We start from the raw sequence: 15,109 nt of genomic DNA on the forward strand, positions 1-15,109 counted from the left end.
TAGGCCGGTGAGTCTCACTTCTGTTGTGGGCAAAGTCTTAGAGAGAATTGTAAGGGATAGGATTTATGAACATCTGGATAGGAATAATGTGATCAAGGATAGTCAGCATGGTTTTGTGAAGGGCAGGGCATGCCTCACAAACCTTATTGAATTCTTTGAGAAGGTGACTAAGGAGGTGGACGAGGGAAAAGCGGTAGATGTGGTGTATATGGATTTTAGTAAGGCGTTTGATAAGGTTCCCCATGGTAGGCTACTTCAAAAAATACGGAGGAATGGCATTGAGGGTGAGTTGGAGGTTTGGATTAGGAATTGGCTGGCTGGAAGAAGACAGAGGGTAGTAGTTGATGGTAAAGGTTCATCTTGGAGTGCAGTTACTAGCGGTGTTCCACAAGGATCTGTTTTGGGACCATTGCTGTTTGTCATTTTTATAAATGACCTGGAGGAGGGGCTAGAAGGTTGGGTGAGCAAGTTTGCGGATGATACGAAAGTCGGAGGAGTTGTTGACAGTGAGGAAGGATGTGGCAGGTTACAGCGGGATATAGATAAGCTGCAGAACTGGGCAGAAAGGTGGCAAATGGAGTTCAATGTAGCTAAGTGTGAGGTGATTCACTTTGGTAAGAGTAACAAAAAGATGGGATACTGGGCTAATGGTCGGATACTTGGTAGTGTGGATGAGCAGAGGAATCTTGGTGTCCATGTACACAGATCTTTGAAAGTTGCCACCCAGGTAAATAGTGCGGTGAAGAAGGCATATGGCGTATTGGCTTTTATTGGTAGAGGAATTGAGTTCTGGAGTCCTGAGATCATGTTGCAGTTGTATAAGACTCTGGTGCGGCCATATCTGGAGTATTGTGTGCAGTTTTGGTCGCCATACTATAGGAAGGATGTGGAGGCACTGGAACGGGTGCAGAGGAGGTTTACCAGGATGTTGCCTGGTATGGTAGGAAGATCGTATGAGGAAAGGCTGAGGCACTTGGGGTTGTTTTCATTGGAGAAAAGAAGGTTTAGGGGTGACTTGATAGAGGTGTACAAGATGATTAGGGGTTTAGATAGGGTTGACCGTGAGAATCTTTTTCCACGTATGGAGTCAGCTATTACGAGGGGGCATAGCTTTAAATTAAGGGGTGGTAGGTATAGGACAGATGTTAGGGGTAGGTTCTTTACTCAGCGAGTCGTGAGTTCATGGAATGGCCTGCCAGTAGCAGTGGTGGACTCTCCCTCTTTATGGGCATTTAAGCGGGCTTTGGATAGGCATATGGAGGATAGTGGGCTAGTGTAGGTTAGGTGGGCTTGGATCGGCGCAACATCGAGGGCCAAAGGGCCTGTACTGGGCTGTATTCTTCTATGTTCTAATGAATCCCCCAAACCCTGTCTGTCACGGTCAAGGCACAAGTCAGGAGTGTGATGGAAAATTCCCTACTTGCCTGGATGAGTGTAGTGCTAACTAGACTAAAGAAACTTAACATAATCCAACATGAAGCAGCCAACTTGATTAGAACCTCACCTATAATATTCAATACCAATTCACTTTACCAACATTCACAGTAGCAGTAGTGCATACAATTTAGTAGTTGCACTACAAGAACTCCCTAAGCCTCCCTTGACAGCAACTTCCAAACCCATACTCAAGAGCATGGGAACGCCATCAGCTGCATGTTCCCCTCCAAGCCACTCACCATCCCTACTTGGAAAAATATCAATGCCCCTTCAGCGTCACTGACTCAATATCCTGTGATTGTGTCCCTTAGGGCCTTGTAGGTTTCCCTACAGCACATGGACATGCCGCAGTTCAAGAAGGCAGCTCACCACCACCTTCTCAAGGACAACTAACGATGACAATAAATGCCAGCCCAGCCAGCGAAGCCCACGTCTCACAAATGAATTAAAAAAAAGGTGAGGGTCAGAGTGCGGGAGATGGCTCGAAACCAGCTGAGGGCCCTGTCAACTATGGTGCTTGGGAATCCTCGGCTGAGGAGGAAGGTGGATGTTTCACAGTCTTCCTTGTCGAAGTTGGCATCCTTGGAACAGACCCGACAGAGGGCACTAGGCAAATGGAGTAGAGTGTTTGCAGGAAGTAGGGTATGAGGATGTATAATCAAGGTAACTGTGGCAGTCAGTGGGTTTGTAATGAATGTTGGTGGCCAGCCTATCCCATAACAGAAAAGGAAACAGAGGTGTTGAGGGAGGAAATGGAGGAGTTGGAAATGAACCAGAGGTGAATGTCAGAGGATGGTGGAAATTGGAAGTGCAATTCATAAACTTTTCCAATTCTGGACGAGAGAGTGAAGCAGCACCAATGATGTTATTGATATACTGGAGAAAGAGTAGTGGGTGTGGAGTTGGTGTAGGACTGGAACAAGGAATGTCCCATGTACCCCCCAAAGAGACAGGCATAACTAGGGCCTACATGGATACCCATGGCCACCCCTCTGACCTGCAGAAAGGAAGAGGAGTTGAAGGAGCGGTTGTTGAGGGTGAGGATGAGCTCGGTCAGGTGGAGGTGGGTGGGAATAGTTCAGGCCTTTGCTCCAGGAAGAAGTGGAGAGACCTGAGACCATCTGAAGGGGGAATGGACGTATAAAGGATTTGTACGTTTGTGGTAAAGAGAGGTGGCTGGGCCCTGGAAACCGGAAATTCTAAAACTGACATAACTGCGTTGGAGGAGTAGCAAATATAAGCGGGAAGGGACTGGGCAAGGGGTGAAAAAAATCCAGTCGAGGTAGGGTGCTGTAACTGCATACTTTGGCTCAGCAACTATTTCTATCCTGTTACAATGCAGCACACACAGTCTTTTGTGGTGCAGTGGTAACATCCCTGCCTTTGGGCCAGAGGTTCCAAGTTCACATCCCACCACAGGTATGTCATCACATGCCTGAACGAGTTGCTTAAAATAACTACAGTGTGACACAGCGTACTGCACTCCTGCCACGGGGAGTGCTTAAGTGCCCATTAACTCTTGAAAGGTTGTACAAACACAAAAGCTCTAATAGCCTCTTTCTACATCATAACAGTTCTGTGTGAAATCTCCTCAATTGTGAGGTCCATTGGCAGAGTGTTGTATCAGCTCTGAATCACTCTAATCAACCCAAGCTCCACATGGTTAATTGCTTCCTGAGTGAAGTGGCTCATGTCAGCTCCATTGTCAACCATCAATCAGAGTTAAAGTCTGTTAGATTTTTACCAGTGAGGAAGACTGAGCTTGCACTTAACAATGCAACTTGGTCATCTCAAACTCCCTGCCAGTCACTGCATGACTATTGAAAGGTTGTCATTGCTGGGACTTAATATTCTGTGTTTTAGACAGGTTTTAAACAGTCAAAATAATACACGTGCGTACCAGTGTGCAGAACAACATCGCAATTCAAAACTTAGTGAACAAAATGAACGCTCATAACATGGCATAGATACAGCATTGGCTCAGGAACAGAAGACTATGCTGTGATGTTCCAAGTAGTAAACATTGCTGTCTATCATGTTCGTTAATGGCCTGAATTTGGGTATGCAGGGCTTGGAATCATCAAGTCATACTGTATGGAAACAGACCCTTTGATCCAACCAGTCCACTGGAGAGGGAAAAGATTTACCAGGATGGTGCTGAGAGTGGAGGGTTTACACTATAAAAATAGACTGGAAAGACTGAGACTTTTTTTCACTGGAACATCGGAAGATGAGTGGTGATTTTCTTGACGTTTATAAAATCGTGAAGGCCATAGTTAAAGTGACCGACAAGGGTCTTCTCCTAGACTTGGGGAGTTCAAATCACATCCCTCCAAGCCCTTTCCTGCTCATGAGCTTATCCAAATGTCTTTTAAAATTTGTAACTGTTGTTCCTGCATCCACCACTTTCTCTGGCAGTTCATTCCACACACGACCCACTCTCCGTGTAAAGAAAATTGCCTGTCCTTTTCAAACCTTTCTTCTCTCACCTTAAAAAAATCTCTCTCCCAGTGGTGTTCAAGTTTTCAGACAACATAAAGCTCAGAAATGTAATAAACAGTAAGGAGGATAGTAAAAGACTACAGGAGAACAAGTGAAATAACGGAGGAGAACTGGGAAGTGATACATTTTGTTCAGAAGAATGCAAATGGGAGACATAAAGAGGGTGCAGGAACAGGGAGACCTGGAATGCACCAATATATATCTCAGGAAGTTGCAGCCAAGTTCAAAAGGCTGGTATAAAATGAAAACAGATGGGATCCCTGACTTGAGTCATCCATGCAGTTTAATTCAGCAGGAAAGAAGATAGCAACAATGGTGCAGGAAGAGATACCAAAGACTGTGGCTGCTTCATAGGAGGTCATGGCATATGGAGTCTTCACATATGTAGATCACACCACATGGACAGCCAGAAAGAAGGAAGAGGGAGAGACTATGGCAGGTCTACTCAAAAGACGCAGTGACAATGTTGGACTGAACATCAACCAGGCAAAGATCAATGTTAATGGCTCTACATGACAATGGAAAAGTCAAGACTGGGCGCTCTGAAGGACTCAATAATAAACATCTAAGTTGCACGCAAGAGTGAAAGTCAGGTTAGTTTAGGTACAGCAAGAGATATTACCAGCAACTTAAGTGGTGTCTGGAAGTGCAAAACAAAGCTGGGACAATGTCTTGCACCATCAGTAGTGTGGAGTGCTGCAGTCTGTCAGTCCCAGAGTTGGATTGTGAAGGAAGAGCATGAGAGGGAGATGACAACGTTCGCCATGAGGGTTGTGGTAGAAGATGCTCAGAATCAGCTTTGTATCGGAGGTTAGATCAGGGAGGTTGGGTCAAGAGTAGAAGTTCAGGAATTGAAGGGCTTATCAATTGAGGAGAAAAGAAAACGATAGGTGAGTGTGGACATTGACAACAAAGACTCGACACTTTTATCCTGACAATAATTGAAGGAGAAACTGAAGGTCAAAATGGAAAAGGAAGAAAAGTGCTACAGCCACTTTTATAGGGTTAAGGCTGTATCTGGTTTGATATTAGAAACAAGCCAGATTTCTTTAGTCAACTAAGAAAGGTGGTTTATAATAAATAAAACTTAATTAAGCATGCTCCGGTTATTGACAAAATAGATTGTGTGCAAAGATGGAGAACATTTACGTTCTAACATCCCAAACGTAACATCAAGATAAAAGACAAAATATGGTTATCAACCCACTGGATGCTAACAAATGAATAATTTGTAAGTAGTGGAATTTTCGTAATGAGGGGTCCTCCACACTGGGGTGAGTATTACACTTAGGCTGCTAATTGCAAGACTGCTGTGCAACAGTGATAAAGATCCCCAGGAGTTGGTGGCCCAAGAGTGGGGTGACAAAGACCTCAGTTTATCACTTCCATTGGTAACCAGGCAACCGGAGAGAACAGGTGAAAGCTTCTTAAGGAGCCACAAGCTCAGGAGAAAGGGAGTTCAATTCCAAATCACAGATTCTGTCCCTGTCACATTGGCTCCAATCCACCAATTCCCTCTCTGCTGTTTTCACCACTCCTCTACATATAGAAACTATGATCTAATGAGGATTTCCATGACTCAGAATCCCAGTTTCCTCACTCTCTCCACATTCACTGAAACCCCTCACCTTAACTCCACTTTCCTTTCTGTATCCCACAATCCTTAGCTCCCTTGGCAATCACAAATCCTTAAATCTATTCAATGACCCAGTCTTAAATGGTGTATTGGGAAGAGAATTCCGAACAATGACCCTGGGAGAAGATACTCCTCCTCATCACTGTTTTAAATGGAGATCCCCTTATTTTAGGAAACATACTGTAGTATCCCATACAAGGGGTCATCTATGCTGTCAATCCCCTGCTGAATCTTATGTTTTCTGAAGATCAAATCATATTCTTCTAAGCTCCAATGAATGTAGGCCCAATCAGCATAACCTTTCTTCATAAGGTTAATCTCTTTATCCCATCAATCAATCAACTGAGCACACCACTCTGCAAGCATATCCTTCTTTTAAATGAAACCAAAACTGTCCAGGTGATTTTCGATAACTTGATGGTGGCGTTCATGTCTAACCCTGCATTATCAAAAAAATTGTGATTTAGATACAGCTCTTAAAGTGTCGGCGATGTAATCATGTTACAGCCCACACACATTTTAAAAGTTCGCACTTTAGAAACAGTGCCCCATTCGTCAATTGCATTATAGTGAATTCACGTTAATGAAACGCACATTATAGCAAAACAACCTTTAAGTAGCGCTCTTAATGTGGACTCAACAACGTTCAGTCCAGCTGTAGCATTTCATACCCATCATTTTATACCTTACTCCCTTGTAACATAGGTCATTATTCCAGTTTCCTTCTCAGTTACTTGCTGTCCCTACAATGTAACATTTTGTGACTCAGTTATTAGGGTATCAAGGTCCCTTTGCACAACAGTATTCTGTAGCTCTCTCTGTGTGAAGGGAGTTAAAAATCATCAGCATTTTGACAGAATGTCCCAGCTTTAGAACGGTCTGAAACCAGCCATTGCAAACTTAAGCTGGAAATCACAGCAGGTAGGGCAGCATCTGTGGAGAGACAGCCAGCTACAGTTTTGAGTCTAAATGACTCTTCAACAAAGCTTCACTGAAGAGCTCTAATGAAGAGTCATCTAGACTTGAAATGTTAATTTGCTGCTTCTCCACGGATGCTGCCTGACCTGCTGTGATTTTCAGCATTTTGCATTTTCACTACAGATTCCAGCACCTACAGTAATTTGTTCCTATCGCAAATTTAAGGGTCACCAAAACTGACAGCAGACAGCAATCAAGATTTTCTACGAATAGATTAGATTACTTACAGTGTGCAAACAGGCCCTTCGGCCCAACAAGTCCACACTGACCCGCCGAAGCGCACCCACCCAGACCCATTCACCTACATTTACCCCTTCACCTAACACTACGGGCAATTTAGCACGGCCAATTCACCTAACCTGCACATTTTTGGACTGTGGGAGGAAACCGGAGCACCCGGAGGAAACCCACGCAGACACGGGGAGAATGTGCAAACTCCACACAGACAGTCACCCGAGGCAGGAATTGAACCTGGGTCTCTGGCGCTGTGAGGCAGCAGTGCTAACCACTGTGCCACCGTGCCACCCTCTTGATCTTGATCAAATGGGTCAATGGGCTAAAAAATGGCAGATGGAGTTCAATCTGGATAAATGTGAGGCATTGCATTTTGGTACAACAACACAAAGCCCTGATGAAGGGCTTTTGCCTGAAACGTCGAGTCTCCTGCTCCTCGGATGCTGCCTGACCTGCTGCGCTTTTCCAGCACCACACTCTCAACTCTAATCTCCAGCTTCCGCAGTCCTCACTTTCGCCCAATTAATAGTAGAATCTTGCATAGTGTTGTAGAATAGTGGGATGTAGGAATTCAGATACATAATTCATTGAAGTTCGCATCACATATAGAAAGGGTGGTTAAAAAGGCATTTGACATGCTTGCCTTCATTGCTCAGCCCTTTGAGTATAAGAGTCGAGATGTCATGTAGAGGTTGTACAGGACATTGGTGAAGCCTTTTTGGGAATACTGTGTCCAGTTCTAGTTGCCCAGTTATAGAAAGGATATTATTAAGCTGGAGAGGGCTCAGAAGAGATTTACCAGGAAGTTGCTGGGTATGAAAGGTTTGAGTTATAAAGAAAGCCTGGATAAGCTGAGACTTTTTTCACTGGTGTTTAGGAGGCTGAGAGGCAACCTTATAGAAGTTTAAAAGATAATGAGGGGTGTAGGTAGAGTTAATGGCAATTGCCTTTTAGCTAGGCTGGGGGATTTCAAACCTAAGTGACACATTTTCCAGGTAAGCGGAGAGAGATTTTAAAAAGACGTGAGGGGAATTTTGTTTACACTGAGTGTGGTTCACGTGTGGAATGAACTTCCTGAGGAAGTGGTGGATGTGGGTACAATTACAATGTTTAAAAGATACTTGAATAAGTACATGACTAGGAATGGTTTGAAGGGATATGGGCCAAGCAGGTGGGACTAGTTCAATTTGAGATTATGTTTGGCATGGACTGGGTGAATCAAAGGGTCTGTTTCTGCGCTACGTGACTCTTCAACTCTATGACTGACCAAAGAAGCAAGAGCCACACGGAAAAACTTTCTTTTTTGCAGACACCTATTGTGATCTGGACTACACAATGGAAAGAGACCTATGACTTCCAAGACAGAATCGGCTCAACACTTGAAGTGGATAAACATTCCCGAACTGTGAGGAACGAGTATGGGAATGGGCCTCACTGCAGAATTCTACCAAAAAGCCAACAGGAGCATGATGGGTCAAACAGATCCCCCCCACCCCATGCAACACTTTTCTATGATTCCAAGGATTACTCGCTGTGTACCAGTATACAGTTCCTGTTCAACACTCTATCATTGTCACATTTAGTTGTGTGATGTTGCTATTTGGCTTGGCGATGCAATAAGACTGTGCTGAGTTTCCTGTCAAAGGAAGGATTAATCACTGTGTAACAACACAATGTTCTCACTTATTCAGCAGGTTTAACCAGTATTCTTGTTTATTCATGAGAGTGAGGATTATTCTCTGTGGCACCGCAATCTAATAAAATAAGAAGATGCTGACTTGAAAGAGCTGTGATGTGGCAAATATTTATTTTTGAGAAAATTTGCACAGACTTACGGCAGCTTGCATCTACCGTGTTCTGGGTTAGATTAAATCAATTTGTAGGAGATGGCAACATATAAACAAGTATGTCATGGCAATCAGAGTAAATAAAATGTTACACAATGGAAAAGGCGGCTACAGAGTATGGGTGACATGACAAATTGCTACGAACAGCCAAATTAAGACAGCCTTACAAAGTTAACTGCGGATCAGCTTTGCACATAGTTTATCTGTAAATGGCTCTGTTTGTTAAAGAAAACTTTCAAAGTAATCACACTGTTTTCCTGTGACCTAACATTTTTGGCAGCAGAGTAAGATACTCCTGCTGGAGCTTCACTGTTCTACCTGATCTTTTCCTTTCTCTTGTAGTCCTGGAGCAGCGTGCTGGGATTCAGTGTGAGGGGAAACCCAAGTCCCGGAGCAGTGCGAGGGGGAAACGATCCCGGGGCAGTGAACTTACCTTGGTGCAGCTGAGTGCTGGTGCGGACAGGCTGGAGACTTGGAATGGAGCAGGTTTGTTATTGGACAGGGATCTGCTACAGGCGGTCAGACCATGTGCTATTTGAAATTCTTTAACTATGTTATAACTATCTCACTTCTAACTCATTTTTTAGACGCTGTAAGTAATGCTACCACTTTTCCTTTTTTTCCTCCTTCGTATCCAAGATTTGTACCAAGTTATTTGTACCTAAGATGGCGCCATTAAAGGCAGCCATTGTAAAAACTTTTCATCGAACTCCCTGTACTTCAGTACTGGAATACACGTGACAATAAAGGACATTCAGAATCAAGTGAAACTGTGCTGGGGCATGAGAACAAGCTGTGCTTTAGACTGGCAACAATCTGACCTGGGAGCCATGCTCTGAATGGTGAAACCAACAGGTTCAACAGTAGCTTTCAAAAGGGAGTGGGATTCATTCTTGGAGGAGGAATCATTTGCAAGACCATGGGGTGAAGAGCAGCAAAAGTAGTGTAAAAGCATCGACTTTCAGTTATGCTGCATGACCTGACTGTTCTGTCGTCTATTAATAGGGAATTCCGTTGTCTTCCTTGGCAAAGTGCAGAATGAGAGAAGTGCATAAGAAGTCCATCTGGCCCATCAAGTTCTTTCCCTCCAACAGACCATTTTGCACGAACATGGACCCATCTTATGGGTAGTTTTATAGAGTCATAGAGCTGTACAACATGGAAATAGACCCTACGATCCAACTTGTCCATGCCAAACAGATATCCGACATTAATTAGATTAGATTAGATTACTTTACAGTGTGGAAACAGGCCCTTCGGCCCAACAAGTCCACACCGACCCGCCGAAGCGCAACCCACCCATACCCATACATTTACCCCTTACCCAACACTACGGACAATTTAACATGGCCAATTCACCCGACCTGCACATCTTTGGACTGTGGGAGGAAACCGGAGCACCCGGAGGAAACCCACGCAGACACGGGGAGAATGTGCAAACTCCACACAGTCAGTCGCCTGAGGCGGGAATTGAGCCCGGGTCTCTGGCGCTGCGAGGCAGCAGTGCTAACCACTGTGCCACCGTGCCGCCCACCAATCTAGTCCCCTTTGCTAGCATTTGGCCCATATCTCTCTAACCCTTCCTATTCATATACCTATCCAGATGCCTTTTAAATGTTGTAATTGTACCAGCCTCTACCACCTCCTCTGGAAACTCATTCCATACATGTACCACCCTCTGTGTGAGAAAGTTGCCCCTTAGGTCCCTTTTAAATCTTTCCCCTCTCACCTTAAACATATGCCCTCCAGTTTTGGACTCCTCTATCCTATACTGGGGAATGGACCTTGGCTATTCACCCTCTCCATGCCCCTCATGACTTTATTAACTTCTATCAGGTCACCCCTCAGCCTCCGAAGCTACAGGGAAAATTATCCCAGCCTAGTCAGTTTCTCCCTTTAATCCAAATCCTCCAACACTGGCAACATCCTTGTAAATCTTTTATGAAACTTTTCAAGTGAAAAACAACTTATATTTAATTATAACCTTTATATCTGCCAAGAAGCATCACAATAGTATGCAACTGATCCCAGGCGAAAGTGAGGACTTCAGGTGCTGGAGATCAGAGACGAGAGTGTGTTGCTGGAAAAGCACAGCAGGTCAGGCAGCAACCAAGGAGCAGGAGAGTCGACGTTTTGGGCAAAAGTCCTTTTGCCTGAAATGTCAACTCTCCTGCTACTTGGATGCTGCCTGACCTGATGTGCTTTTCCAGCACCACACTCTCGTCTCTGCATCCGATCCCGATCCACCTAACACAATATTTGGAAAGGGTGACCAAAGCTTGGTCAAAGAGCATCAACATTAAGGAGGGCTGAGAGGTGGACAGAGTTAGAGAAGATAAACTTTAATACTTAGGGAACAGAAGGTATGATTGCCAAGGATGAAGTGATAGAAACTACATGATGTGCAACTGGCCAGCATTGGGGGAGTACTGAGATCTCAAAGGGTTATGATAAAGGAGGTTTGGAGATGGGCAGATGAAGCCACAAAGGGTCTTGCAAGTGAGAACTTTAATTCAAAGCATTGATGGGCCAGGAGTTAATATGGTTCAGCAAGGTGAAGCGTAATGGGTGAACGGGACTTGGTACGAGTTCTGAGATGAGCAGCATAGTTAAGAGAAGCTACACCCTTTGTGAAAATTCACCTTGGTCCCCACAGAGTGTGGCAGAGAAACTCCGTAACCCTCACCAACCCAACAGTACAATCCGCAGCATCTGACATTGCTTATCACGTTGTACTGATGCACTCCGGCGTCAAGTAAATTGCCTGTGCTCTGCACAGTGTTTCATAAACTCTGACTCTTATCTCATCTTAGCTGGCCTTTACAGTGATTCAGTTCATTGTGACAGCATTTAATCACCACAGTTCTTGATAGACATTTCTTCTAGGTAGCTCCTATTGCTAAAGTGGCAGAAATATATTTCTCATTTCCATATTCAGCATTTAGATTTAAAATAGCTCTCAGGTTCAATCTATTGTAATGCTCAGTGCCTGCTATCAGCGCTACTCTGATGGTTTCTGCAGTGAAATTCCCTCTCTTATTCCTTTCATATTATAAGCACTCCAATGTCCTACCTGGGTTGTGTGTTGAGACATGATACTTAGAGTTCCCAGCCTTTGATTGAAGGTGGGCTAAGAGGGGAGGTCAAGGTAAAGTCACCATTGCCCCAGAGGGCTGCTCTCTCATTAAAGATGGATAACTGGTTTAATCTGAGAGCCACCACGCCTCAGGCAAAGGGAACGTGTTGAGAAGGAGCGTCCTTCATGTTAAACTCAGCCGCTGATGGGAATCGAACCCACGCTGTTGGCAACACACTGCTTCACAAACCAACCAACTGAGCTGGAACAGTAGGACTATTTGTGAGTCAGGAAAGTGCCTTCCTCAGGGGCAGACCTTGCTGAGGCTCTTTTACACAGCAAAGTGCAGAATGAGGGAAGCGAATTTGACCCATCCCTCCAACTAACCACGTGCATTTTGCACCAACATGGGACCTATCCTATGGGTGGTTTTGGAGGATTCGGAGTGAAGAACATTATTTCAGGACCACCTTTACAAATGCCCAGAAGTATCACAAGAGGGTTCAGCCTGAGGAGGCCATCTTCATCCCCATCCGCCAATCACTCGGGCATATCCATTCTGCATCAAAGGAAGGATTTCTAATTAAAGGTACTGGTACGTGGACTGAAGAGCATGGACCTTTCGGACCTTTAGGAATGGAGGGGGACCCTTTTAATAACTCCTTGGGTCTCTTGCTTTTTCATGGAGGTCCTGCTGTGTAATCTGAGGGACTATGGTGAGTTGAGTTTCCCCATGGAAAGGAGTTACCTAGAGCATCAGAGAAGATGTGTGGGCCCTCCAACTCAGAAAGTGCACCAAGAAATTTCAGGAGGGCAGGAAAGGGTATAATACTGCTAGATGTTGTCCTGCACAGGGCTCCTCAGAACAACACTGCTCACTGCTCCCCCACTGTTTCTTCCTCCAGGTCACGTCCTTGCATCCCCATGGCCAACACACTCACCCAGCGTCATCTATCACCTCCTTCTAACACCCACTTCAACTGGAGTCCTTCACTCCTCACCAGATTTTAAATCTCACAGAGAAGAGGGCACGTGGGAAAGAAGCCCAGTCGGCAGGGGGAGGGATGGGTATTGCAGAGACTGGTACCTTGTTGGCCACTGGAAATGCATGCTCCCTTTCCTGCTCCACTGAGCAATGCAGCCTAATTCCAGGAGGCTGCAGATTTCAACTATGACCTTGTGCTTAAAAACCCAAGGAGGCACACGTACTCCCACATTTTTTTTTTTACATTAGATTCCCCACAGTGTGGGAACAGGCCCTTCAGCCAACCAGTCCACACCGAACTTCCGCAGAGTAGCCCACCCAGACCCATTTCCCTCTGACTAATCCACCTAACACTACGGGCAATTTAGCATGGCCAATTCACCTAACCTGCACATCTTTGGACTGTGGGAGGAAACTGGAGCACCCGGAGGAAACCCATGCAGACACGGGGAGAATGTGCAAACTCCACACAGACAGTCACCAGAGGCTGGAATCGAACCTGGACACTGCTGCTGTGAGGCAGCAGTGCTAACCACTGAGCCACTGAGACAGCTGATCCTCTGTTTGTACATCTGTGTTTGGGGGGGGAATGGGAAATCTGAGTATCCACCGCTGTGGAGCATCATGTGTCTGAGGAACTGTCTAACTTAAGTCAATGGCAGATGTGGAAGTAGAAAGCAAAGACCACCCTGGCATCTGTAATCTCATTCCAAGGAGACACAGGATAGTGAAATTAAAATATTATTATATCTGGGGAAGACAGTAATGTTGGTCAGGAGTCTGAGTAACCAGGAGGACCGAATGATGCATAATGGTCTGACTCATCTGTTAAAGTTCAACATGGAGCTCCAGTATGACCAGCTCTCACTGAGGATGGCTGCACTCTTTCTGATGGTTCCCTCGATGAAATGACTTGAAAGTGCTTGAAACAGCTCCCAGATCCATTATCCCTCACCTCCGATGACAGAACATTTATTTCAAAAATTATTGAAGAAATGCATGGCATTCATTTAGAATTACCAAGACACTGCAGCACAGAAACCAAACATGAAGCCTATGCTGGTGTCTCAGTTCCATGCTCTACTTCAATTCCCCTCACCAAGATATCTTTCTATCTATTTCTCCTTCAAATACTTTAATCAGTGAATTTCACAACTAATCTTGGAGGAACTGTTGGGCGAAGTTCACAACACAGAATCAGATAAGTTAATTGTTGTTTTAAGTCTGTCCAAGAGAGAGGCTGTATCAGTGAGTACAGTGGGTTCTTCCTTGATTATATGTTTTTGGAAATAAGTCTCTTGACTAAACTTAAAATATAAGCCAAAGCTATTAATTTAACCCGGGGCAGTGTTTGTAGAGGAATAAGCCAGTGTTATTTTCTGGGTCTGTAGATTGTGAGGGAGCAAAAATGGCCTTTGCAGTGATATGTACTTCTTGTCAGATGTGGGAGTTTAAAGAGAGTTTAACGGTTACTGCGGATTATATTTGTTATAAATGCTGTTGGATGCGAATCTTTTCAGATCGAGTTGATTGGTTGGAGAGACAGATAGAACCGATAAGGAATTTGCAACAGTAAAAGTATGTGATGGATGGCAGTTATAGGAAGGGGGGAAAGTCACATAGATGGGTTAACTCCAGGTTGGTGGTGCTATCCCCATTTCAAACAGGTATGCTGTTTTGGAAAATGTAGGGGGTTGGTGGATTCTCAGGGGAACGTAGTACGAACAGCCAAGTTTCTGGTATTGAGACTGGCTCTAATGCAACGAGGGGTACTTCGGCTTCCAAGAGATCAATTGTGTTAGGGGTTTCTGCAGTCCGAGGTACAGACAGACGTTTCTGTGGCCAGCAGAGATAAAGCTGAATGGTGTGTTGTTTCCCTGGTGCCAGGATCAAGGATGCCTCAGAGAGGGTGCAGAATGTTCTCACGGGGGAGAGGGGCCAGCAGGAGGTCATTGTCCACATTGGAACCAACGATATTGGAAGGGAAAAGGTTGAGATTCTGAAGGGAGATTACAGGGAGTTAGGCAGAAATTTAAAAAGGAGGTCCTCAAGGGTAGTAATATCCGGATTACTCCCAGTGCTACGAGCTAGTGAGGGCAGGAATAGGAGGATGGAGCAGATGAATACATGGCTGAGGAGCTGGTGTATGGGATACGGATTCACATTTTTGGATTCTTGGAATCTCTTTTGGGGTAGATGTGACCTGTACAAGAAGGACGGATTGCACCTATATTGGAAGGGGGCTAATATACTGGCAGGGAAATTTGCTAGAACTGCTTGGGAGGATTTAAACTAGTAAGGTGGGGGGGGGGGGGGCGGGGGGGGTGGGACCCAGGGAGATAGTGAGGAAAGTGATCAATCTGAGATGGGTACAGCTGAGAACAGAAGTGAGTCAAACATTCAGGGCAGGCAGG

Source organism: Chiloscyllium plagiosum, unplaced genomic scaffold, assembly GCF_037043375.1.
Source record: "Chiloscyllium plagiosum isolate Xiang-an unplaced genomic scaffold, Cpla_swu_hap1 HiC_scaffold_8, whole genome shotgun sequence".
Classification (NCBI taxonomy): domain Eukaryota; kingdom Metazoa; phylum Chordata; class Chondrichthyes; order Orectolobiformes; family Hemiscylliidae; genus Chiloscyllium; species Chiloscyllium plagiosum.